At 42.6% G+C, this 24,075-nt stretch overlaps 1 long non-coding RNA gene across 1 annotated transcript; it reads left to right on the forward strand.

The window, feature by feature from the left end:
- The first annotated feature begins 2,033 nt into the window (after window positions 1-2,033).
- LOC116780057 lies at window positions 2,034-5,131 on the forward strand. The gene is made up of 3 exons (XR_004354300.1): window positions 2,034-2,157; window positions 3,376-3,377; window positions 5,101-5,131. It is a non-coding gene; the product is annotated as an uncharacterized LOC116780057 (long non-coding RNA).
- The last annotated feature ends 18,944 nt before the right edge of the window (window positions 5,132-24,075 follow it).

Raw genomic sequence — 24,075 nt, forward strand, 5'->3', positions numbered from 1 at the left:
ACTCAGCGCTGGTGAGGCCTCACCTGGAATACTGTGTCCAGTTCTGGGCCCCTCAGTTCAGAAAAGATGTTGAGGTGCTGGAGCAGGTGCAGAGAAGGGCAACGAGGCTGGTGAAGGGACTTGAACACAAGTCCTATGAGGAGAGGCTGAGGGAGCTGGGGTTGTTTAGCCTTGAGAAGAGAAGGCTCAGGGGAGACCTCATCGCTCTCTACAACTACCTGAGAGGAGGTTGTAGGCAGGTGGGGGTTGGTCTCTTCTCCCAGGCAATCAGCAGTAGGACAAGAGGACATGGCCTTAAGCTGCGCCAGGGGAGGTTTAGGTTAGATATTAGAAAGAAATTCTTTACAGAGAGGGTAATCAGCCATTGGAATGGGCTGCCCAGGGAAGTGGTGGATTCTCCGTCCCTGGAGGTTTTTAAGATGAGGCTGGACGTGGCACTTAGTGCCATGGTCTAGCAACTGTGGTGGTAGTGGATCAAGGGTTGGACTTGATGATCTCAGAGGTCTTTTCCAACCCGTCTGATTCTGATTCTATGATCTCAGATCAAAGGAATGCTTTTAGGTCCTCTTGGATATTGAACACTTTAACCTAGGTAACAATGTCTCAGGAAGGCTGCAGGAGAACTGAGGAATTCAAGGGACAAATTTTCATGAAGGTCAGTTTGGATACCTTTGTTTCTGGATATCATCTTGATTTGCAGAGATAGACACCTCATTTGAATTAATGGGGAAGAAAAACTACCTGAGTATCTGTCCTAGTTAGAACAGCCGGGAGCAGTTCATCACTGTGTGGGTGTAACCCAAACTGTGTATTCTACACCCTCCATGTCATTTCCCAGGAACTGTTAACAATAGACCATTTGCAGCAGCTGCCCAGAGCACATCTGACCCCTCAGGCTATAGTTATGGGTGATGTTAACTCCCCTCCAGGGAGTCATTAGCACCTCCACACCCAGCCTGAGGGGGTCATGTCTGCTAATAGGCCACCAAGGATTCCAAAAATATCTCATGACTCACAATCACCCATTGTGGAACTCCCCACCCTGGCGGAGGTACTGGGCATTCCTGCCTGAACCTGAGTGTATATATGTCGCTGATAAAGTTGGAACGGCCAAAACGACACAGATATCAGACGTAGTCCAGGTGTAAGGTGATCAGGAAGCTGTTTATTGCTCTCAAGTGTTTCTTTTTTACTTTTTGTACACTATCATGCCACAACACAATTGGTCAAGTCTCAAGCATAAAACACTGTATATACTTTAATTGGTAGTACAGAAGACACTGCACACACTCTTATTGGTGACACTGAAGACACTGTGCATGCTGTGACATGCTATTGGTGACACTATACACATTTTGATTGGTGACCTTTGGTCTGGGCTGTATTACGTTTGTTCCGTCCGACATTACAGTAAATATTTCCTAAAAGTTGTTTAAATTCCTCGTCACTAATTGCCAGGCTGCTGACAGGTTCTCTGTCAACCCCGACAATTCCCCCTCTTTTTTTTTTTTTATTTTATGCCTCAAAGATGGCTTTGACAGTCTGCTGCAGGGCCCTTTGTAACAGGCTGATCAAGCAAGGCACCAGCATTGGCAACCCCTGATCCAAAGCTAAAAAGAAACACAGCAACAACATCCCACCAAGAAAGAATCCAGAGAGCTCGTCTACCATTCAAAACAAGGATTCACTACAGTCCAAGAGATCCATGTAATACATTCCCCCAAAGTCTCAACACTCCAATACAAAAGCATTGTTAAGTTCGCACACACATATATTGTAACACATATATATCTACACAGTCTCTCTCTCTCATACAATCTCTCTTCAGTCATTCATTGGTGGCCACCTCAGTCACTCTTCACTCACACATAGCTGGAATTTCCTTTATACTTTTACATTTTAATTACACAGTTTACATTTCAAGTAGTTATTGGCTGTGTACTACTCAGTCATTTTTGGTAGTCACGCTTAACAATTGTACTTGACTTGAAGAGGAATTAACACAAGGAAATTTAAATGAGATCTATTCTGATTTAGCATCTGTTTATGTGCCTGCATAGTCTCTTTCCCCCCTTTTTATATTTTAAAATGTTCATTTGATGTGTAAAATGTTTTCTTGACAACAATTTGTCCTATGAGTGAGTTAGGAATCTCTGCGTATCTGTATCTTGCAGTAATTTGATTTTTCTACACAGCACAATAAAAACAATGTCATTTGAGTTAAAAGAATATAAGAAAGTAATGCCTGTACACCTTCAATTTCCAACCGAAATGCACCCAATTTGTTTCACAACCCAAGTTCCAGTGTTATAACCATTATTTGTTATTGATGCTATTTCATTTTGGGTACTAACTTCCAGTTAAGTCAAAGTTAAGAAGACAGTATTACATACAGAGTATTCTAAAGGAGATGATCAAGGAACATCAAGAGAAATTACACATAGAATAGAATCATAGAATCATAGAATAGATTGGGTTGGAAAAGACCTCCAAGATCATCAAATCCAACCCCTGATCCAACTCCAATTACTATATCATGGCACTAAGGGCCACATCCAATCTCTTTTTAAAAACCTCCAGGGATGGTGAATCCACCACCTCTCTGGGTAGGCCGTTCCAATGCCTGATAACCCTCTCTGTAAAGAATTTCTTCCTAACATCTAAGCTAAACCTCCCCTGACAGAGCTTGAGCCCATGTCCCCTTGTCCTATTGTTGGTTGCCTGGGAGAAGAGACCAACCCCCACCTGGCTATAACCTCCCTTCAGGTAGTTGAAGAGAGTGATGAGGTCGCCTCTAAACCTTCTCTTCTCCAGACTAAACAACCCCAGCTCCCTCAGCCTCTCCTCATAGGAGAGGCTCAAGTCCCTTCACCAGCCTCGTTGCTCTTCTCTGGACCCGCTCCAGCACCTCAATATCCTTCCTGAACTGAGGGACCCAGAGCTGAACACAATACTCAAGGTGTGGCCTCACCAATGCAGAGTACAGGGGAAGGATCACTTCCCTAGTCCTGCTGGCCACAGTTCCTGATGCAGGCCAGGATGCCATTGGCCTTCTTGGCCACCTGGGCACACTGCTGGCTCATGTTCAGCCTCCTGTCGATCAGCATCCCCAGATCCCTTTCCGCCTGGCTGCTCTCCAGCCACTCTGTCCCCAGCCTGTAGCGCTGCAGGGGGTTGTTGTGACCAAAGTGCAGGACCCGGCACTTGGCCTTGTTGAACTTCATTCCATTGGAGTCAGCCCAACTCTCCAGTCTATCCAGATCCCTCTGCAGAACCCTCCTGCCTTCTGGCAGGTTGACACTCCCTCCCAACTTGGTGTCATCTGCAAATTTGCTGATGATGGACTCAATCCCCTCATCTAAATCATTGATAAAGATGTTAAAAAGGACTGGGCCCAGCACTGACCCCTGGGGAACACCACTGGTGACCGGCCGCCAACTGGATGCAGCTCCGTTCACCAGCACTCTCTGGGCCCGGCCCTTGGGCCAGTTCCTGACCCAGCACAGAGTGCCCCTGTCCAAGCCGTGGGCTACCAGTTTTTCCAGGAGTATGCTATGGGAGACAGTGTCAAAGGCTTTGCTGAAGTCCAGATAGACCACATCCTCAACCTTTCCCTCATCCACCAGGTGGGTCACCTGATCGTAAAAGGAGATCAGGTTGGTCAAACAGGATCTGCCCCTCCTAAACCCATGTTGACTGGGTGTGATCCCTTGTCCATCCTGTAGCTGCTGTGTGATTTCCCACAGGATAATCTGCTCCATAACTCTGCCAGGCGTTATATATGCTACCTGATCTTATTTTTAGTTCCACTTGTCCCGTGGGCTTATTTGCATAAGTGTTTAAGTCAGTTCACTGTGGAGACAACATAGTCTCGATACTCAGGCCACACACCTGACTTAGTTATGCAAAAAAAACCCCCCTTATTATTTGACTGAATAGACTTCCTCAATGAGTTTGCTGCAGGGAGACACAAATGTGATGACAGGAAGGGGGAAAAGGAAAGAAGGTTTAGTTTGCAATCACCGGATTACAGTAACCTGGATTAGGATTAAATTTTTTGAATTACTCTTAATTATTCTTTTAGTAAGCAGACATATAGAAGGGCAAAAAGGAAAAAAAATCAACAATTTAAACCTTTGAATTTAACTGCAACGAGTTAAAGAACTGTTTGAATAATAAAAATCTCAGGAGTTTTTAAACATCAGTAATTTAAGTATAAACGTAAGGTTTTGTCCCTTTACACAGACAACATACAGTACTGCACTACTAGTCTTACAGCTGGTCCCTGTAAGTTAAAACATAAGGTAAATAAGTTAAAGCTTCTGTCTGTAGTTGAATATTATTGTATCACGTTCTTCACTATAAAACAAACTTAAAAGGAGACAGTTATTTTAGTGAAAATTTCTGAAATTGCAATGCTCAAGTCATATGTACTCTTATCTTTTATGTAAAGTCAGTACTTAAAAGTCTTATTTTTCCTGAGATAGGTGGGACATGTTTGTAGCTTACTGAAATTTAATATTTAAGGCACTAACATCTATTTTTCCATTAGAAGAATTATCCTTACTTTCACTTTTAACATTAATTAAAAAGGGTATCAGAAATTTTGTATGGAATGAAGTGCTCTATAAAGCAACCTCTATTCATGTGTAAAATTCAGGGTTATGTTAGTCTATTAGCACATCATCTAATTCTATATTTTTGTTCATCTTTTAGCAACATGTTGTAAGAGCTGTAAATTAATACAAATGGTATTTCACTTCTTGAATTTAGTTACTCATAATTCGCATCTTGATTGAACTGAAGGAATATTGTATCAAATATGGATTAAATTAACCTGTACAATACGTTATCGTGGGATCATCTACCCAATAGTGTTAATACTGAAAAAGAATTTCTGAACGTTTACATTAAGTATATTAAGAGAAGCTTCACAGCAGTAGTCACTAAAGGAAAACAAAACAGTTATTAGAATTTATGCAGTACATTGCAAATAATTCTGTTAAAGAGGTTCATGCCCCCTCACACTGAGTATAATGTTGTAACTTTTAGAGATTTATGCTGGATGTCTGCAGTGTGACATGCACCCCAACCTGCAAGAATCGTTTTAGCTCTGGAAAACCAGCAAATTACAACATTACTTGTCCTTACAGTTTTTCAAAACTTCCTAAATTGTGGAGAAGTTAAACCAATGTCTGAGTTACGTGAGTAATGTGTGATTGGCAGCAACACATGATTTCTGTCTATAGTCGATACCTAGAAAAATGAATAGATAAATCACTATTACAGTCTGCTAATACAGCTTGAAATTTAGTGTCTTCTGTGAGAAGTCAGTCCAAATTGTCTCTGATGTCTGGGACGTAATTAACTCTCGACTCTTGTTCATCTGTTTTTTTTAGTTGTTCTTCACCTTTAATAAAAAACTCACAGATTTGTTATTAATAGTTCAGTCAGTTTTAAGTGGGTATCGTGGGTAATTTTGCAGTTTTTCTTTGAAGCTGAAGGCCTAGTGATGATTCTTTGCAGTGTAATTCTCTCTGTTGGAGATAGGTTCCATGGCTTGGTTCTTTGAATGTTTTCCTGGAGCATTCTTCAGTCCTGCTTCTCAAATAACATTGGTTAGAACAATTACATTTAGTTTTAGCTCATCTTTTTAGGTCTCTAACTTCTGTATTTCCTTTTACTTTTATCATTTTGAACAGCATTTTATCATGTTGTACTGCAGAAAAATTCTCTCCTATTGTAAAGTAAAACACACTGAATTTCAGGAAGGTCACTGTAACTTCAATAAAAGCAAATAGCAACTTTCATTATGAAGAAACAATCGGCTGTTCAAAATCCCAGCATATGGAAATCTTTCAGAGGATGGGATTACTGATTTTGATAAGGGTTTTAGTTGCATAATTGGATTAAATATAGTTTTGCATCTTTTACTTTTCTATTATCAAGCCACACATAGCTTGAGATTTGAACAGGATTCACAAATTCATGGGGCAGATTCCTGCCTCTCTGAATGTTGATGCCTTAAGCCCCTAATGGTTTTTATTTTTCTAATATTTGTAGGACTTGTAAGTTTTATAAGTAGGTTTTAAAAGCAGCAACCTCCCTCCTTTGTCCCTTGTCCCTTATCCTTTTCCCTCTAGCACCCTTGTTTATACATTCCTTAACCCTCTTACCCCATTCTATCCTCCCTATATCACTTATAGCCCCAAATCTAATAGAAATGTTTAGTCTTTTGTCAAGGCAAGGCCTAGACAGTTGACAGAACAGCATATCTGGGCCTAAACCACAGAATGAAGTCAAAAATTAGGTAACTATGTACCCTTTGTGCTCTGATGATGGTGAAGGTGATGAAGTAGGTGGTCCCAAAATGCACCCCAGACCCATTTCAGGGGGTGGACCCCGGGGCGGTCCAGAGTAAAGGCCACAGGGTGGACACATCTGGGATTGGATGGATGGTATTATAAAATGTAACCTCTCGGGCACGGGCGGGCGCGTCTTGTAACATCTTCTGCCTTGGCAAATAAACCCTTTCTTATCTCACCCCTAATTAACTGCTCCGGGAGATTTTTTCAGCACCTAAATCCCATGGCAACATGTAAAAAATGAAACTGGAGAACAGTCATGTCCTTTTAAAACTTAAGCAGTCTCACCCAGCCTCTGAAACGATATGATCAGCTAGGATTTATAAGCAGCCAATTCTGAATTTTTACTGATATTTATACATTTTTCTGGGATATGCGTGAAAACTTTAAACATCTTATTTAAACAAAATAGGTGTAACAGTTTAACTTACATAGATGTATTTAAGAAGTTAACACTCGTAAAGTAGCTTTCAACTTTAGCAATTTACATAAAGCCACAGTAAAACTCACTCAGGGTGCTTTAAACTAGGGTTTTGCTCATAAGAGTATACCAGGGGATCCAGGATGCACACCTGGCAAAGCAGCAACAGTTCTGGTTTAAGCTTGTCACCTGATAACAGGGACACACCTCTGCTGCTTAGCACAGAGACTAGGACAGATGCAGTTTAAACTTGAAACGCTGTCTGTTGTTAGGCAATTTCCTGTATTATATCTTTAGATTTTATCTCTCTTTCCACAAAGGTGGAAACTTCCAGCTAGAAACGGTTTATTTATTTTTCCTTTTTTTTTTCTCTGGCAAAAACTGCCCCTGTCAAATAAGATATTTTTGAGCTAGGTATTCCACCAAATAAGTCTACCTTAAAGTTTCCTCAACAGTCTCAAAAAACCTATCTGTAAAATACAGAAGCAACAAAAGACTGTTTACAGAGCTGTTTGAGCAGGGGGGGAGAGGGAAGGTAGAGCAGCTGTGCTTAGCAGCTCTGCCGGAGAATCGCTGCCCCCACATACCTTGGAATTTTCTTATCACAGGCAGCTGTCAGCAGTTACTTTAAAAACTCTATTTCTCCATTACATTTATGTATGCATTTTAAAACAATTTTCGTTATTTTAATGAACAACTTCAGAAAACAGTTACTGAGACTATGTTATGAAATTGTAAGACAATTTCTTTCTCCAATCAGAAGGTTACAAAGTTGCAATTTTTACAAAGCAGGAGAGTTTCACTCCTGCTTAGTTACCAAGCAACAGACCGTCTCTATCCTGTGAAATACACTCTGTTTTTTCTCCCTGGCAAGGCTGAATCTTTTCAAGGGGGGGGGCTTTTTACTTTTCTTTTTCCTTTTTCTCCTGGCAAAGAACTTTGTTTCTTCACATACACACAGTAACAATAATATTGTGAGCTCACAGAAACACATTCAACAGACACTAGAGTTAACATGAGAATTAACAGAAATATCAGAAGGCAGTTTTTGCCCCCTCTGTTCTTCCCCCGGGGCAGAGATCGTCTTCTTCAGGCTTCCATGGCACCAAACTTGATTTGTTGCATATTTTTTGTATTTTATCTTACACACATTGTGAGACTGAAACAACCAGTTAGTACATGAACAAAAAATAAGTAACTCAGGCTGTGAAGAAGCAAGAAAAGAAGGTAAATGCTGACTTTTAAGTTCGAAGACTTATACAGGGATGGACCTTGCTGTCTTGTTTTCTGCCCAGCCCCCACTGTTCTAATTTATCTCTGTCCCTCTCCATTTGCTTATATATCTTGACTTGAATTTCTTTTCTTAGTTGTTTTCTCAGTGGAGTTATCTGGTGGAAAAACTGTTTTTTCTGCAACAGTGGCAATGGAGAGGGGGGATCCTTATTTCTTTTCTGCCTCCAGGAGTGAATTATTAAATTTTTCTGCATTTTTTTGCTTGGAGGTGTAGTTCAAGGACAATTTGTTACATCGGCAACCTGCTTATCTTTCTGGGTAACTGCGTTTCAGAGTTTTATTTCTTATATGAATTATTGCATAGATTGTTGCCTCCCGTATGCTTCTAAATCTTTGAAAGTCTCACGGAGCAAGTGTTAGGTAAACACACGAAATGCAACTTAACGTAGTAGCTTCAAAGCCTTATTTTCAGTACTATAACATCACACGTCATAAATTAAATTCAGCAACCTTGACATTCTTTCAGTTAAGGAGGACTTTCCACATAGATAGAACTACACTTTCCTCCTTCATTATATGCTGTCCCATCGTTAAAATATTGTCCCCGGTGGCACTCCCGTTAGCTTACCTAATGAGAGTTCAAAAAAGTTCGGGTCCGGACCTTTTCGCGGGAACTATCCCCACTCTTAAGCTTCACCGGGCTCTGTTCCCCCTGTGCCTCATCCCACAGGTCCAATCTCTCTCTAGGAGAGAAAATCTCTGCTCTTTCCCCCTCTAGGAGGGAAGTCACAGCAACCCCTCTCTCTCAGAGAAGAATCCCTCCAAACTCTTTCTCGGAATTGGAGATAAATCTTTCTTCAACGCTGCAATCCCGTCGGCGTCTCCATATGTCATTGTTAAAGTTGGAACGGCCAAAACGACACAGATATCAGACGTAGTCCAGGTGTAAGGTGATCAGGAAGCTGTTTATTGCTCTCAAGTGTTTCTTTTATACTTTTTGTACACTATCATGCCACAACACAATTGGTCAAAAGTCTCAAGCATAAAACACTGTATATACTTTAATTGGTAGTACAGAAGACACTGCACACACTCTTATTGGTGACACTGAAGACACTGTGCATGCTGTGACATGCTATTGGTGACACTATACACATTTTGATTGGTGACCTTTGGTCTGGGCTGTATTACGTTTGTTCCGTCCGACATTACAGTAAATATTTCCTAAAAGTTGTTTAAATTCCTCGTCACTAATTGCCAGGCTGCTGACAGGTTCTCTGTCAACCCCGACGTATATAATCTTGGGGTCTTGGGACTTCTGGTACCACTTGTTGGATCCAGAGGAGGACCAGAACCTCGACCGGACTGCAACCACCACTCTCGACCAGACTGCAACCATCACTCACACCAACAGGTTTTTTTCCCCCTCTTCTTTTACTTTTGGACTCAGAGGACCACATGGGGCTCAGCACGGGAGCCAATGAACAACATTCTGTTCGTGCCCCAGGGTGCTGGGTTATACATCTGGGGTTTTGTGGGCTAAAACCAATTGTTCATCTGTATAATTGTATTTATTGTATTATTTTTATTACATTGTAACTCTGGTTTATAATCTCTTTTGAGTTGGGTTCATTTCCCGTGCTGGTTTACCTTTAAACCAGCACAATATCCATTACCAAGCAGCCACAAGAAATGTAACTTTTTTTATATATGTCGTGGTTTAACCCCAGCAGGCAACTAAGTACCACACAGCCACTTGCTCACTCCCCCCCATCCCACCCCCCACCCCTCCCCCCCGTGGGGAGAACAGGAAAGAAAAAATAAACCTCGTGGGTTGAGATAAGAACAGTTTAATAATTGAAAACAAATATAACAGTGATAATAATAATAGTAACAGTAGCAGTAATAATAATATTAGTAATTATAAGGAGAGGGAGACAGTAACAGAACCCAAGAGAAACAAGTGATGAACAATGCAATTGGTCAGCAGGTGGTGAGTATGACGTTCCATGGTATGGAATACCCCTATGGCCAACTCAGGTCAGCTGTCCTGGCCATGCTCCCTCTGAGCTTCTTGTGCAGTTCCTTCCTGGCAGAGCCTGAGACACTGAAAAGCACTTGACTCAGGGTAAGCACTGCTGAGCAACAGCCAAAACGTCACTGTGTTCTCAACATGATTCTGTACTGAATCCAAACCACAGCACCGTACCAGCTACTGAGAAGAAAATTAACTCTACCCCAACCAAAACCAGGACAGTATATTATCCACATTCTTCACTTTGAAAGGAAAACTTTTGTGTGAATTTGAACCAGAAACGCTAGCGACCACAAGATGACAGTATAGTTCAACTAAAACTTCTCTTAAACAACTCTGTAAAAACTCTCTAAACAGTAACAGTAAATTAGGTTAATTAATTGAAAACAATATTATTTGTACAGTTCTTGTCTCTATGACAATAACTGAAAATATGAGCAAACAGCAATGCTTATGAAAAAGGCTGCTGCATTCTGCTAAGAAACTACTGATTATAATACAAAATGTTTTCTATTTGTTTAAAATGAAAATGGGTAGAAGAAAATTAAACAGCTGTCACAAACGTAGGAAATTGCTTGCTATAATATAGTGGAAATGATCAAAACAATGATCAAACTAATTTGTAAAACAAAGATTAAATAATGTGTATAAAATACATTTGATACTGTTGCTTCCTATAGCCAGTCCTCAATGGGAAGAACCCCTTTATCACAACTATGTACTCTTTCCATGCATTCAGACTCTTCCATAAAAACCAGCACAAATATGACCTCACATGTAGCATATTGAAATCAACACCAGAGTTTAATAATAACGATCAGTTATTCAAACTCACACTAAAGAGGGCCTCTGAGTGTTTTTCTCAATATTGAATTAGAAATTTTCATAGTCACTCATCCTCTCTATTTATGATGGCATGAATGAGTTTGTACTGATGATCTCTACAGTGCTCATGAGCAGTGTTCATGCAGGTAAGTTACATTAGCAATATTTTTCTATTATGGTTCAGTAGCATTGGACAGAGAGACCAGATAATAGTCTTCAGATCACTGACAAATGCTTGGAGGGTGACACTAATGCTTGGTAAATCATGGTTGAAGCATGACTACCACTACAAACATAGCAGGAGCAAGAGCTTCCCACTCACTTCCTCAGCTGCATTTAACCTTTACCTTGGGATAGCCAGGAAGGATCCTGGGTCCTTCCCCACAAGAAACCCACTAAAATCTTTCTTTGTTGTTACATCTTGCTAGGGGAACAGGGGCAACATACCTCTATACAACAGAGAGAACTACAAACCTGGGACACGTCACACAGTGCAACAGTGTCTTACAGAATTTTAAAATTTCCCTAGGTTTTGAGGGTTTTTTTAATGCTTATACTTAGACACATTACAGAGTTGTGGGGCATTGTTGCATCAAAGCAGTAAGTCTCAAAGGGGATTTCACTGGTTAACCTCAAGCTTGCAGAGGTGGTGGCATGGCAATTTGGGCTAAGCACTAGAAGGGATGCATACAAGAAAACTGCAAGTTCCTTTACAAGGTAACAGCCATTTTCTTCTCTTTTCAGTTGTATAGCAACTAAATATTCTCATTTTCTCAGTGTTATTTTGATAACAAGCAACCTATATTGATCTTGTTTTGTTTGACATTGTTGTCTTAAACCTTTGTTGCATTATTCATGCACAAATATATGCACACACAAACCTTGAACAAAATTTTCACTGGAGATACACAACAAGCTTTTGAACCACCAGTCTGGAATTGTAGTCTGCATCACATTCCAGGTGGAAAGGCCCAGATTCTAACCACATTCCCCTTAAACTGTAGCAGAAAATATTTTAGTTAGTTTTTAGGAAAACTTCTGTACTAGTGCAGACTGTAAAGCACTGGAGCACTTCAAATGATTCTGGCGTTTTTGAGAAGAGACTTGGCAAATGTTTGTCTGAAAAGGCTTAGGTGTAGCTGATCTTGTAGTGGAGAGGCAAATAGGCTGGATGATCTGAGGTTCCTCCAAGCCATATTTCTGTGATGTTATGATTGTATAAGAAGCCTCTAAGTATAAAGACATAACTGTATGTCTAATCTTCCTGGGTGTCATGTTCTCATGTCGGGGTTGACAGCAGGTGTGTCGGAAGGAAGATAGGACTATAGAGGCAGATACCCTGAGCTTTCTGCGGAGTCACGGTGAGCTTGCTGGAGCTTAGTCACTATGAGTCTACAAATGCTGAATCATCGTGAGTGTGCTACAGGACAGCCAATCCTGATGCATGTTTATTTGCAGACACCAATTGTAGTGTAACATGTATGTTATGCCAAGGGCTATAAATGTCAGTGATCTGTTACAATAAAGGATCTATCCCTCTCCTGTCCTGGTTTTGGAGGAAGACTTTTTCTGTGTCGCTATGGCTGTCTCAACAGCAACATTCTCAGACGAATGCATTTGACTAATTTTATTCTTGGGAAAAAAGGTCAGATCTTCATGAATTCTGCATTCGAATGTTGTCTAGTTTTCCCATTACATTAGTTGGCCAAATAGATGCTATGGTATTTACCTTATGACAGGTTGACATTTTAAACATCCATCCTTCCTCAGGGCAATGTATGTCTCTGACTTGCATTTTCAGGATTATTCTAAAGCACATTAAACCAAAAAGATTTATTATTGAACAAAAGAAAAGCAAATGTTTCCCAGTCATATGTGTATATATGTGTGTATATCTGTCCTAGTTTGGACAACTGAGACCAGTTCATCACTGGATGGGTGTAACCCAAAACTGTGTATTCTATAGCCTTCCATGCCATTTCCCAGAAACTGTTATCAATGAACCATTTATACTACCTGCACATAGAGCCTGACTCCTCAAGCTATAAACTAGGTGCTAAGAGGCCTGCAAGATAGGAGTTGCTCTTGTCCTCACACCCATTAAGGAACTCCCCCCCCCCGCCCTGAGGGAGGTACTGAGCATTCCTGTCTGAACTGGAGGATATATAATCTTGGAGTCTTGGGACTTTTTTAACCACTCGTGGGATCCAGAGGAAGACTGCAGATCACCGCTCTCAACCAGACTGCAGACCACCGCTCTCAACCAGACTGCAGACCACCACTCTCGACTGGACTGCAATCACCACTTTTCAACCAGACTGCAACCATCACTCTCGACCGGACTGCAATCACCACTTTTCAACCAGACTGCAACCATCACTCTCGACCGGACTGCAATCACCACTTTTCAACCAGACTGCAACCATCACTCTCGACCGGACTGCAATCACCACTCTTGACCAGACTGCAACAGCACTCTCACCAACAGGTTTTCCCCTCTCCTTTTCCTTTGGACTCAGGGGGCCCAAAGAACACCACTCTGTTCATGCCCCAGGGTGTTGGGTTATATATTTGGGATTTGTGGGTTAAAACCAATTGTTTGTCTGCATAATCGTACTTATTGTATTATTTTATTAAATTGTTATTCTGACTTATAATCTCTCTTTTGAGTTGAGTTCATTTCCCCTTGCTGGTTTACCTTTAAACCAGCACAATATCTCTATGCAAGTGCATACATGTGGAGGGTAACATACTTAGCAGTAGTAGCAATGTTTTCTTTCCTTTCTTTTTATTAATAAAAACAACCACAAAAGCTTGTCTGATTCATAGATAGACACAGTCTAAATCTAAGTCCAGATATTATGGCTGAAATTTACTAACTTGGAAGTCCAAGGTTGAGTGTCTAATATAACCAACAATGTTAATTCTTTTATACTTTCAAATGTAAAGATAGATTCGAACAGCTGACTATCTTACCATCTCAATTTTTTCACTTTTTATGTAGAATTACACTCTTGCCTAGGTATAGCTGTGCCATCACATTCCCTCCATGTGCTACTCAGGTATACTTCAAGTACACATGTAAGTGATTTTACTTCTCACCAACCATTCCTTAAAATGTGACTTGATGTTCTCCTTCAAGAAGACTTCTGTGTAGCTGGAGAACCACATGCATGCCTTGTAGCAGCTTATGTCTCCAAAGGTAAGCAGGTAATTCGATTTTACAAGACCCATCCAGGATTGGCAATCATTAGTGTTAAAAGCGATGGTACAGCATGTACATGGTACAATACATTTTCAAATTTTACATGTATGTTGCATTTAGAAAGTATTGGAGTACATGAATAAATACAAAGCTGTGCACAAAATGTGCATTAGGTATATATAATGTGTCTGATTTTCTTTCAGAAACACTTATTTGCTTCTCTGCTGGTTTTGGCTGGGGTAGAGTTAATTTTCTTCCCAGTGGCTGGTATGGGGCTCTGTTTTGGATTAATGCTGAACACAGGGTTGATAATATAGAAATGTTTTTGTTATTGCTGAGCAGGGCTTATGTGACGGAATGACACACGGACCTCTGGTTTGATGGACAGAAATCCCTTTATTGCTAAAGATCCAGGGTTTTTATATCATTCACTTTCAACTGGGAGTGGTTAAGCAAATCAAGGCAGAACACAGCTGCAAGCCACACATCAACCATACTCACAGGCCGGCCGACCCTGCAGACACCACACACACAGACCTTGGAGTTTCAAGTTACCCTTGTACACACCCCCTGCATAGTAAATTGCAAACCAAGAGCTCAGCTCCATTCCCTGGACAGTAAATCAAGGCTTTAGATAAAACAATACAAGGTCATTTAGACATTTCCCAGGCCTTTCTGATTTTCTTCTTTCTTGTTCTCATACTGGCTTGCTACATGCTTACATAGAGCCAAGGACTTTTCTGCTTTTCATGCTGCCATGCTGGGGGCTGGGGGTGCATGGGATGTTGGGAGGAGACACAGTCGGAACAGGTGACCCCAACTGACCAAAGGGATATGCCAGAACATAGGATGTCTGCTCAGTATATAAAGAGGGGGGAAAGAAGGAGGAAGGGGGGATGTTTGGAGTGATGGTGCTTGTCTTCCCAAGTAACTGTTATGAGTGATAGAGCCCTGCTCTCCTGGAAATGGCTGAACACCTGTGTGACGATGGAAGCAGTGAATGAATTCCTTGTTTTGCTTTGCTTGTGTGCACGGATTTGCTTTCCCTATTAAACTGTCTTTATCTCAACCCATGTATGTATGTATGGCCAGTCTTCGCGAACGAAGATTTGGGAAAGGTCTTTACCCTTCGAGCCTGCGCAGTGGATTTTTTAGGTGAGACACAGTGTGCGCTGAGCTGAGTCCACCCTTTAATCCTAAGGTTCATCTGCTGGGGCCGAGCAAGCTTGGACAGTGGCAGTGAGGTCCTCAGGACGTAGGTTTGTTTAGAGTGACCTTCTCTTAGATGGATGGCCTTACAGGGCTGACGAGCTCCATCTGCCCGGGGGACTTCTCTGACCGGGAATCGAACCCGGGCCGCGGCGGTGAAAGCGCCGCATCCTAACCACTAGACCACCAGGGGGCCCCCATCTCAACCCATGAGTTTTCTAGCATTTACCCTTCTGATTCTCTCTCCCATTCCACCATGGGGTGTGTGGGGGTGTGTGTGTGCATCTACGTGGTACTTAGTTGTTGCCTGGAGTTAAACCATGGCATCTTCTCACAAATATTTACTGTTCATACATTTCAAGTTTTACTTTAGATCTAACATTCAGGGGAAAAAAATAGATATGTTTACAGTGAAGTGGAAGGTCAGAGAAGAAAACATTGGAGAAAATTGGGGTACACTTGTTTAATCTGAAAACCAATAAAAATAAACCTAACATATTAGGATCATTAGCCCTTGTCCTTATGGGAGACTTCAATTCCCCAGACATCAACTGAGAATATCATACTGCTGCAATGAATAAGTCTGGGAAATTCTCGAAGTTTGTGGATGATAACTTCTTGTCACAACTACTCAGTGAGCCAACTAGCAAAAAGATGCCCTCCTAGACTTGTTTGTGAATAGAGAAGGACTCATGGGAGATGTGATGGTAGGTGGTTGTCTTGACCACAGTGATGACAAAATGGTTGAGTTCAAAATTTTTGGTGTGATGACAAATCAGACCAGTAGAGTTGCTACCCTGGATTTCAGAAGAGCAAACTTGAAGCTGTTAAGGGAGCTACTTAGCAGTGTCCCCTGGGAATCTGCCTTGGAGGGCTTAGGGATTCACAAGTGCTGGTCAGTTCTTAAGAACCACTTTTTAAAAGCACAAGAGCAGGCAATCCCATTATGTTGAAAGTCAAGCAAGTGGGGCAGAAGACCAGCTTGGCTGAGTCATAGAATAGTATGGGCTGGAAGGGACCTTTAAAGGTCATCTAGCTCAAGCCCCCTGCAATGAGGAGAGACAACTTCAGCTAGACCAGGTTGCTTAGTGCCCTGTCCAACCTGACCTTGAATGTTTCCAGGGATGGGGCATCTACCACTTCTCTGGGCAACCTGTTCCAGTGTTTCACCATCTGCATAATTAAAAATTTCTTCCTTGTAGCTAGTCTGAATCTACCCTCTTGTAGTTTAAAAACATTACCCCTTGTCCTACCACTACAGGTCCTATTAAAAATTCTGCCCCCATCTTTCTTATAAGCCCCCTTTAAGTCTAGAAAGTCCACAATAAGGTCTTTCCGGAGCCTTCTCTTCTCCAGGCTAAACAACCCCAACTCTCTCAGCCTGTCTTTGTAGGAGAGGTGTTCCAGTTCTCTGATCATTTATGTGGCCCTCCTCTGGACTCACCTCAACAGGATCATGACTTCTTTGTACTGAGGACCCCAGAGCTGGATGCAGTACTCCAGGTGGGTGTTGTTGTTGGGACAGACTACGACATATAATATTCAGCAAGAAAGTTTATTGGAAAGAAAAATGAAGCAGCAGCAGTCATGAGCTGCACTTTACAGCCTCTTAAATACAGCTCTTTTGGTACACGTATAACACACAGATAGGTCAACTTAAATACACAAACTACAATTCTTACAGCTAATAGGTAGATTTTAGCTGGACTTTCTCTGGACTTTCTCAGTCCCACTTTCTCACAACATTTCTGTGCACCTGTCCCTGTTTTCCTTTGATGTTTATATTTTTCTCAGTCACTCTGTTCAAAACAAGTCCTCGTTCTCATGAGACAGTGTTCCCTGTTCCCACGGGACAGCTCTCTCCTGCTGCTCCTCTCCTCTCTCAGGATGCATCAGTACGTTGTCAGGACCAGGGCCTCCATTCTCAGCCAGTTTCTTTTTCCATACCAGGGGTCCCGGCCCAGACAAGATTCCCCACATTTCCCTGTCTGTTTTTATGTGAAGCAATTGCTTCAAGGTACCGTACATCATCCCTATAATAGCCTGTCCTGTAGGAGAATGTGAGCTAGCGGTAACATGAGTGACCTTTCGCAAGGCAAAGAAAACTTGGACAGATTTACAGACACAAGGTAGTTCATTGTTCGCCCGCATCTGAGCGGGCACCTCAAATGCAGCAATAACACCATGACCTTTTTGTGTAGTACATGTATTAACAACCACCACGTGGGAAGACATCCAATGGACATGCTCTAAATTACCAATTTCATCGACTTAAATCATCTGATTGCCAAATCTGTAAGGCTGTAAGACCTCGAGGGTTAGTACTAAAATAGACAGTACAGGCACAATGACAATCTGGACAAGAGACAACAACCGAGCGAGTAATAGAATGAACTAAGCTAAATCGACATCAGAAGGCTTCTACATGCTGTGCTCTCAGTTTCCCACCAGTACCCTCCTTCTTGCCTTCAGCCTTGTCGCGAGGCTCAGGCGCCATGGCCAAGGCGGGTGCTGTGGTCAGGCTGAAGGACAAGCTGACCTGTCCCATCTGCCTGTACATTTACAGGAACCCCATGTCCCTGGGGTGCGGTCACAGCTTCTGCAAGGAGTGCATCTAGAAGGAACAGAAATGCCAGCAGGGCCCTTCCAAGTGCCCACTCTGCCTTTACCCCACAGGCCCCACCGGGAAGCTGAAGCCCAACTTTCACCTCCGCAACATAGTGGAGAACTTTTTGGATGCTTCTGTTCATCAAGGGGAGGAAAAGCAGAAAGTGCAATGCAAACAGAAGGAGGAAAGTTTGGGGCAGCAAGCAGAGGTGATCCTGTCAGGAGCCCCATCCGGCCGTGAAGACTTGCCTGACCTGCAAGGCTTCTCTGTGCCAAGTCCACCTGAGCAAGCACAGCACAAAGAACACTCAGAAAAACTACGTCCTGGTGGAACCCTGTGGTGCCCAGGTTTTGGCTGAGAGGAAATGCTCCCAGCACGGTAAATTGCTGGAATGCTACTGCGAGAAGGACAAGGTCTGCATTTGCATGCAATGCTCTGTCCTCAGCTCCCACAGGGACCACAAGACCATCAGTTTAGAGGAGGCCCCTGGCCAAGTACAGCGTACCTTTCTTGAAACTCTAAAAGAGGTGAAAAACTATGAAGCTGCACTGGATCGAAGCATAGGAAACCTGTTGGAACAATCCTCTGCAAAGGAGTTCTTTAGAGTACAAACAACGCTTGAAAAGTAAGACCTGGAAATGGACAAGTAAGACTTGGAAATGGACAATACAACACCACCTGATCAAGTCACTGTAACATATGCAGAATCAGCAATAACATCAAGTCACTGTAACATATGCAGAATCAGCAATAACATTCAAAGGTTGATCTGAAAAGCAAGGGTTACCGCTCAACCACAGCTTTACCTGTCTTTCTCAAGACTGTATGACCATCTTGGGGCTTTTTTTTTTTTTTTTTTTGATTCAAGGTTGTTCTTGCAACAAATTCCAATACACTTTGTTGCATAACTTTACAAAACAACTTTGTCAAGGGTCTGAGGCTGGTTGCTATAAGGCTGGCCTCACTGCCATTTAACAGAACTCCTACTAGACAGGTATGAAAAAGCCGCTCGAGCCATGCAAGCAAGGCACAAACGGTGGTTTGGTTCAAGGCCTTCATTAAGGTGATCCAGACATTGCACTCCTTCTATGGACTAATGAATGATAAGGAATTTGGCCGTGGAACCCAGCTAAAGCAGTTCGCATTTCACACTACTCAAAGTAATGAAAGTGTACAGGTACAACAATGCGAACTGGATCTCTGTCAGTATACTGTACACATCTTTCTCTAGCCTTAATGGTGATTTGAGCTATGAGCTCAAACAATCCAGGAGCAGGTTTTTGACAAAAGGAACTCTGTGATATGCAAAAATGAAAAATTAGACAATTTGACAATGATCAATGTGTGAAACAAATTTAGAATGTCAAGCTTGCTCTACTTGTTAGATGGTCCAAACTGCTCTGTTAGTCAGTTCTCTCAGTCTGTTCCCTCAGTTCTTGAAAATTGTCAGAATGTTTGAGCAGGTGAAATTGCGGTGCCAGCTGGGTGTTTGGCAATTGCAAGTATGATGCAATCTAATTTAAAGATCTTAATAGCTACTGTATGTCAGTAAGAGTTTTAACATTAATATCCAATTGAACTGGTTGAGGAATGACTGTTTTTTGTGTACGTGAACCCTAAATATTTCCAGGGTACCTCATTGCACCGTGTCAGGAGCAACTACTAGGCCAAAGAATTGTAGACTCTTTTTGGTTTCAGCATCCAGCACACCCAGCTGATCCTCAGTGGCTACAGCCAGCAGAAATATGATCTATATAATGACAACAAAAGACAGTCAGAAAATTGCATTAGTACGGGAGATAACATTGGAATCACAAACCACTTACAAATTATAGAAAAACTTTTCATTCCAGGGAAGAAGGTTTTCTATGGATAACACTTGTAAGGTTCTGCACAAATAATAGATGGAACTGAAAATGCAAATTTTTTCTCTATCACTGGGGTCTAACTGGATTGTGAAAAAATAACCTGTCAAATCAATAATAACAATGGGCTATTCAGTAGGATGCATAGAAGGGGTCAGTAAGCCAATGCTTACTAACCATGACTGCACCAAGCTGTCTGAGATCATGCAACAGTTTTCATTTCACAGATTTTTTTCTTTATCACAAAGACAGGGGTAATTAAAGGATTCTGAGATGGTTCAACGTAATCAGCATCACAACCCTGACCTTTGGAATAACTACAGAATGACTACAGAAGTTTGTTTGGACAATTAACAGCAAGCTTTGAGTATCACAAAGAGTACAGGTTGCCTTGTACAACTCTAAACATTCACTAGTCAAATTATGCAAGCAATAGGTCTGGTAGGAAACAAGCAGTAGTCACAAGTAATGAGGCTATTTTGCTGAGAACACAACTGCAATGGGTAGGGCATGTTTTAAGGAGGAGAGACTAACCGTTTTACAATGAATATTGCTACCAGCTGTTGCATGGGAGGGGTTTGAAGACAGTATATAAGGACTCTTTAAAACAACACTTCAGCTCTGGTCACACTGATCAATATAACTGGTCTGCTCTGGCCTCCAGCCAGGAGACCTGAAGACACACTATCCACAAAGCTGCAGATGCTCTTGAAAAGGCACACAGGATGGCCTTGACAGTCTGCAAGGGCCCCCCTGCAACGAGCTGAACAAGCCAGGCAGCAACATCGACAACTCCTGATTTAAATCCTAGAAAACACAGAAAAGGTCCAACGACCCTCACTACTGCCATAGCAGATGCAAATGCAATTATTTGATGGTCTAAGGACCCCCTCGGCATAAGCCTGCATCACCACACCAAGGATAGTACCTTTTGACAGTCTGTATTGGCATTATCTCTAGCTAGTTATGTAACTAGCAGCTTCTGTAACTGAGTGTCAAAAAACCTGTTTCTCTACAGCGTCTTGCAGCTTTTCCATGAATTGTAGGAATGGTTCCCGGGCACCTGGACACATAGTGGTGCACCTTGCTCCGGGCTCTGCTAACCCTGCAGTCTGCATTAATGTTTGCTGGCTTATGGTTTTTACTCGCTCCAAAACTAGTGGTTTCCTGCGCAGCTCACACAGCTAAGGAACAATATTAGTGGAAAAACTCCACCTGAGATTCAAATTTCACAATCTTCATACAAGGCTGTAAAAGAATACCAAATTTTTGTAAGAATTTCTTATTTAACCTCAGTCCTAATACCTTCTTAAAATCTCGACACCGACGGAAAGTATTTTTAAGTTTACACGGTTACACATTCATGTAGTTTTTCTCTTTCACACAATCTTTTTTCATACACTCTTAGGTGGCCACCTCAGACATCCATCATTCACACACACATTTTCAAGTAGTCATTGGCTGTGCACTTCTTATTAGTTTCATAATTCAAAGGAAATTTATGGCATAGCTGCCATCAGCAGTCTGCAAATCCTGCATAACTCTTCATGTAAAAGACAAATACAACAAGAAAGAACAGAATATTATCTTGGAAATCTTTAACTCTTCTCATAGAGCAATCATATTCTGTCATAAAGGCAATAAAACTACTTCTGCAGAGGGCAAAACTACCCCCCTTCGTCTCATCATTCTGTCTGCAAACCTTCTACCCGCACCCCTCCCCCTGGGGGAAACAGCCAAATTTCATGTAAGAGAAGCGAAATGGCAAACTATAGGCGATTCCTAACAACCTTCTGCAATATGCAAAAAAGCTAAGCATGGATGTTGCGTTATTTCTAATCTTGCTTCAAGGGATTTTTCGTCAGTCTCCCTTTCTGTTTTTGAAGAAAACGTTTGAGAATGCCATGAGCACGCTGCATGCGTAACACCTATTGCTGTAAATACAGTGCAATCTTATTTGATTTATAAGTTGCGATATTGTTAAAGTTGTTTTTCCCTTTTCCCTTTTTTCCGTCTTTTTCCGTCTTTTGCCCCCCCCCCCACGCCCCCCATTTCCCGAAGGACAAAGGAGGGGGAGGAGGGGCTGGGCTCACCCAGAGAGAATCAACAGAAGGAATTAACAACTTAATCACAGGGCCTGCTTAAGAAAAGACAAAACATAGGAGGGGGAGAAAACAGCTGCAAACAGGCACATTTCAGAGAGGGGGTGATTGGAGTAATGAGGAAAAAAGACAAGCAGCTTTCCCCCCTCCCCCGACTGCACTCCCCAAAGCCGTTGCTACTGTTATCAACTCGCCGCTCTAGGAAGAGGAGTGGCACCAGGGAAAAAACACTCGCTGCAAAGAAGGGAAGGGGAACGCACACCCCCCGGGACCACGGCCGCCAGCAGCGCAGGGGAAACAGAGGCCCCCCCACCGCCTGCCGCGCCCGGAGCTACCGGCGTGCACGCACGCGGGCGCACCGCTCCGACCCGGGGCCACGCACGGCGCTGCGACCACCGCCACTGCCCCGCCGCCCGGCACCACCCCATAGGCACCCGCCACAGGCGGACAGACCCGACGCCTACACGGGTTCACTCAGCACGGCGGCGGAAGCACCCAACGCCGTGAATGCAGCCACAAACCGTGCCGTGCAGTCCCGCAGCACAGTTCAGATAAAAAGCAAGAAGTTTCTTAAGGTGGAACTCAGTCACAGTGTTCGTAAAGTTCGTCCCCGGTCCATCAACAGTATTTTCACGCCGCAGCCGCCGTCTCCGATCGTCCTGGATATGCACTGCCGAGACGCTAGCACCGCGTTCATTTTGGCGGGGCCGCTCGGTTGTCACCGGCCCCGCTCCGTGATCTCTGATCCCGCTCCGGCTCCCTTCAACTCCACTCGACTCCCTTTTTGCACGATTTCTCCGTATGATGGTATCTAGTAGCTTTCTAATGTCCTCAGACTGTGCTTTAATGTCTTTTACTGTTCCAGATAACAATCGCCAAGTTGTAAAGAGGGAAGCAGCAACTTTTTCTCCCTTAGAGGCAGCAGTAAAGAGCTTATCACTAAGTTCTTTCCAAGTAGAGATAGTAAAGGCAGTTACAGCGTTCACTTCAAATCCCTGGCCCTTACACAAAAGCAGCATCTGTCGCAAAGCCAGTTCGTCTAATTTTTCTCTTTTTTAAACAGGATAGACTTGTTCTCGGTGGCTCACCTATCCAGGTGTCTTGTCTGGCCGGCCTGGCAGCTTCTCCACTGCTCTCGTGCTACACCGAGCTCCATCCCCTTGGCAAACCTCCCTGCCGCCCTTATCGGCTTCTCTGCTGTCCAATATTCACGAAGACGCAGCATCGCATCGGAGTCACCAAATGTCGTTGTTGGGACGGACTACAACATGTAATATTCAGCAAGAAAGTTTATTGGAAAAGAAAAAAGGAAGCAGCAGCAACCACGAGCTGCAATTTACAGCGTTTTAAATACAACTCTTTTGGTACACGTATATTACACAGATAGGTCAACTTAAATACACAAACTACAATTCTTACAGCTAATAGGTAGATTTTAGCTGGACTTTCTCTGGACTTTCTCAGTCCCACTTTCTCACAACATTTCTGTGCACCTGTCCCTGTTTTCCTTTGATGTTTATATTTTTCTCAGTCACTCTGTTCAAAACAAGTCCTCGTTCTCATGAGACAGTGTTCCCTGTTCCCACGGGACAGCTCTCTCCTGCTGCTCCTCTCCTCTCTCAGGATGCATCAGTACGTTGTCAGGACCAGGGCCTCCATTCTCAGCCAGTTTCTTGTTCCATACCAGGGGTCCCGACCCAACCGAGATTCCCCACAAATACCCCCATCTTTCCAGTAAGGAAAGGCGATGGGACATATCAATTGGTTCAAGACCTACGGGAAACTAATAAGATAGTTCATGTTCGACATCCTGTAGTACCAAACCCATACACCATAATGAGCAAAATACCTCCAGAGTGCAAATGGTTTTCAGTGGTTGACCTGAAAGATGCATTTTGGACTTGTCCACTGGATAAACATTCCCAAGATATTTTTGCATTTGAATGGGAAGACGTAGAGACAGGCAGGAAACAACTCAGATGGACAGTCCTCCCGCAGGGGTTCTCAGAAGCACCTAATTTATTTGGACAGGCTCTTGAAAGAATAATGAATGAATTTGAACCAAGAGAAGGAATTACTGTTCTACAATATGTCGACGATTTGTTGGTAGCTGGGAAAACCCAAACGGAAGTGGAAAAGGGAACAGTGAGGCTGCTAAACTTTTTAGGAAAACAGGGATTAAGAGTGTCAAAGAGCAAACTTGAGTT

This window comes from Chiroxiphia lanceolata, chromosome W, assembly GCF_009829145.1.
Source record: "Chiroxiphia lanceolata isolate bChiLan1 chromosome W, bChiLan1.pri, whole genome shotgun sequence".
NCBI classification, from domain to species: domain Eukaryota; kingdom Metazoa; phylum Chordata; class Aves; order Passeriformes; family Pipridae; genus Chiroxiphia; species Chiroxiphia lanceolata.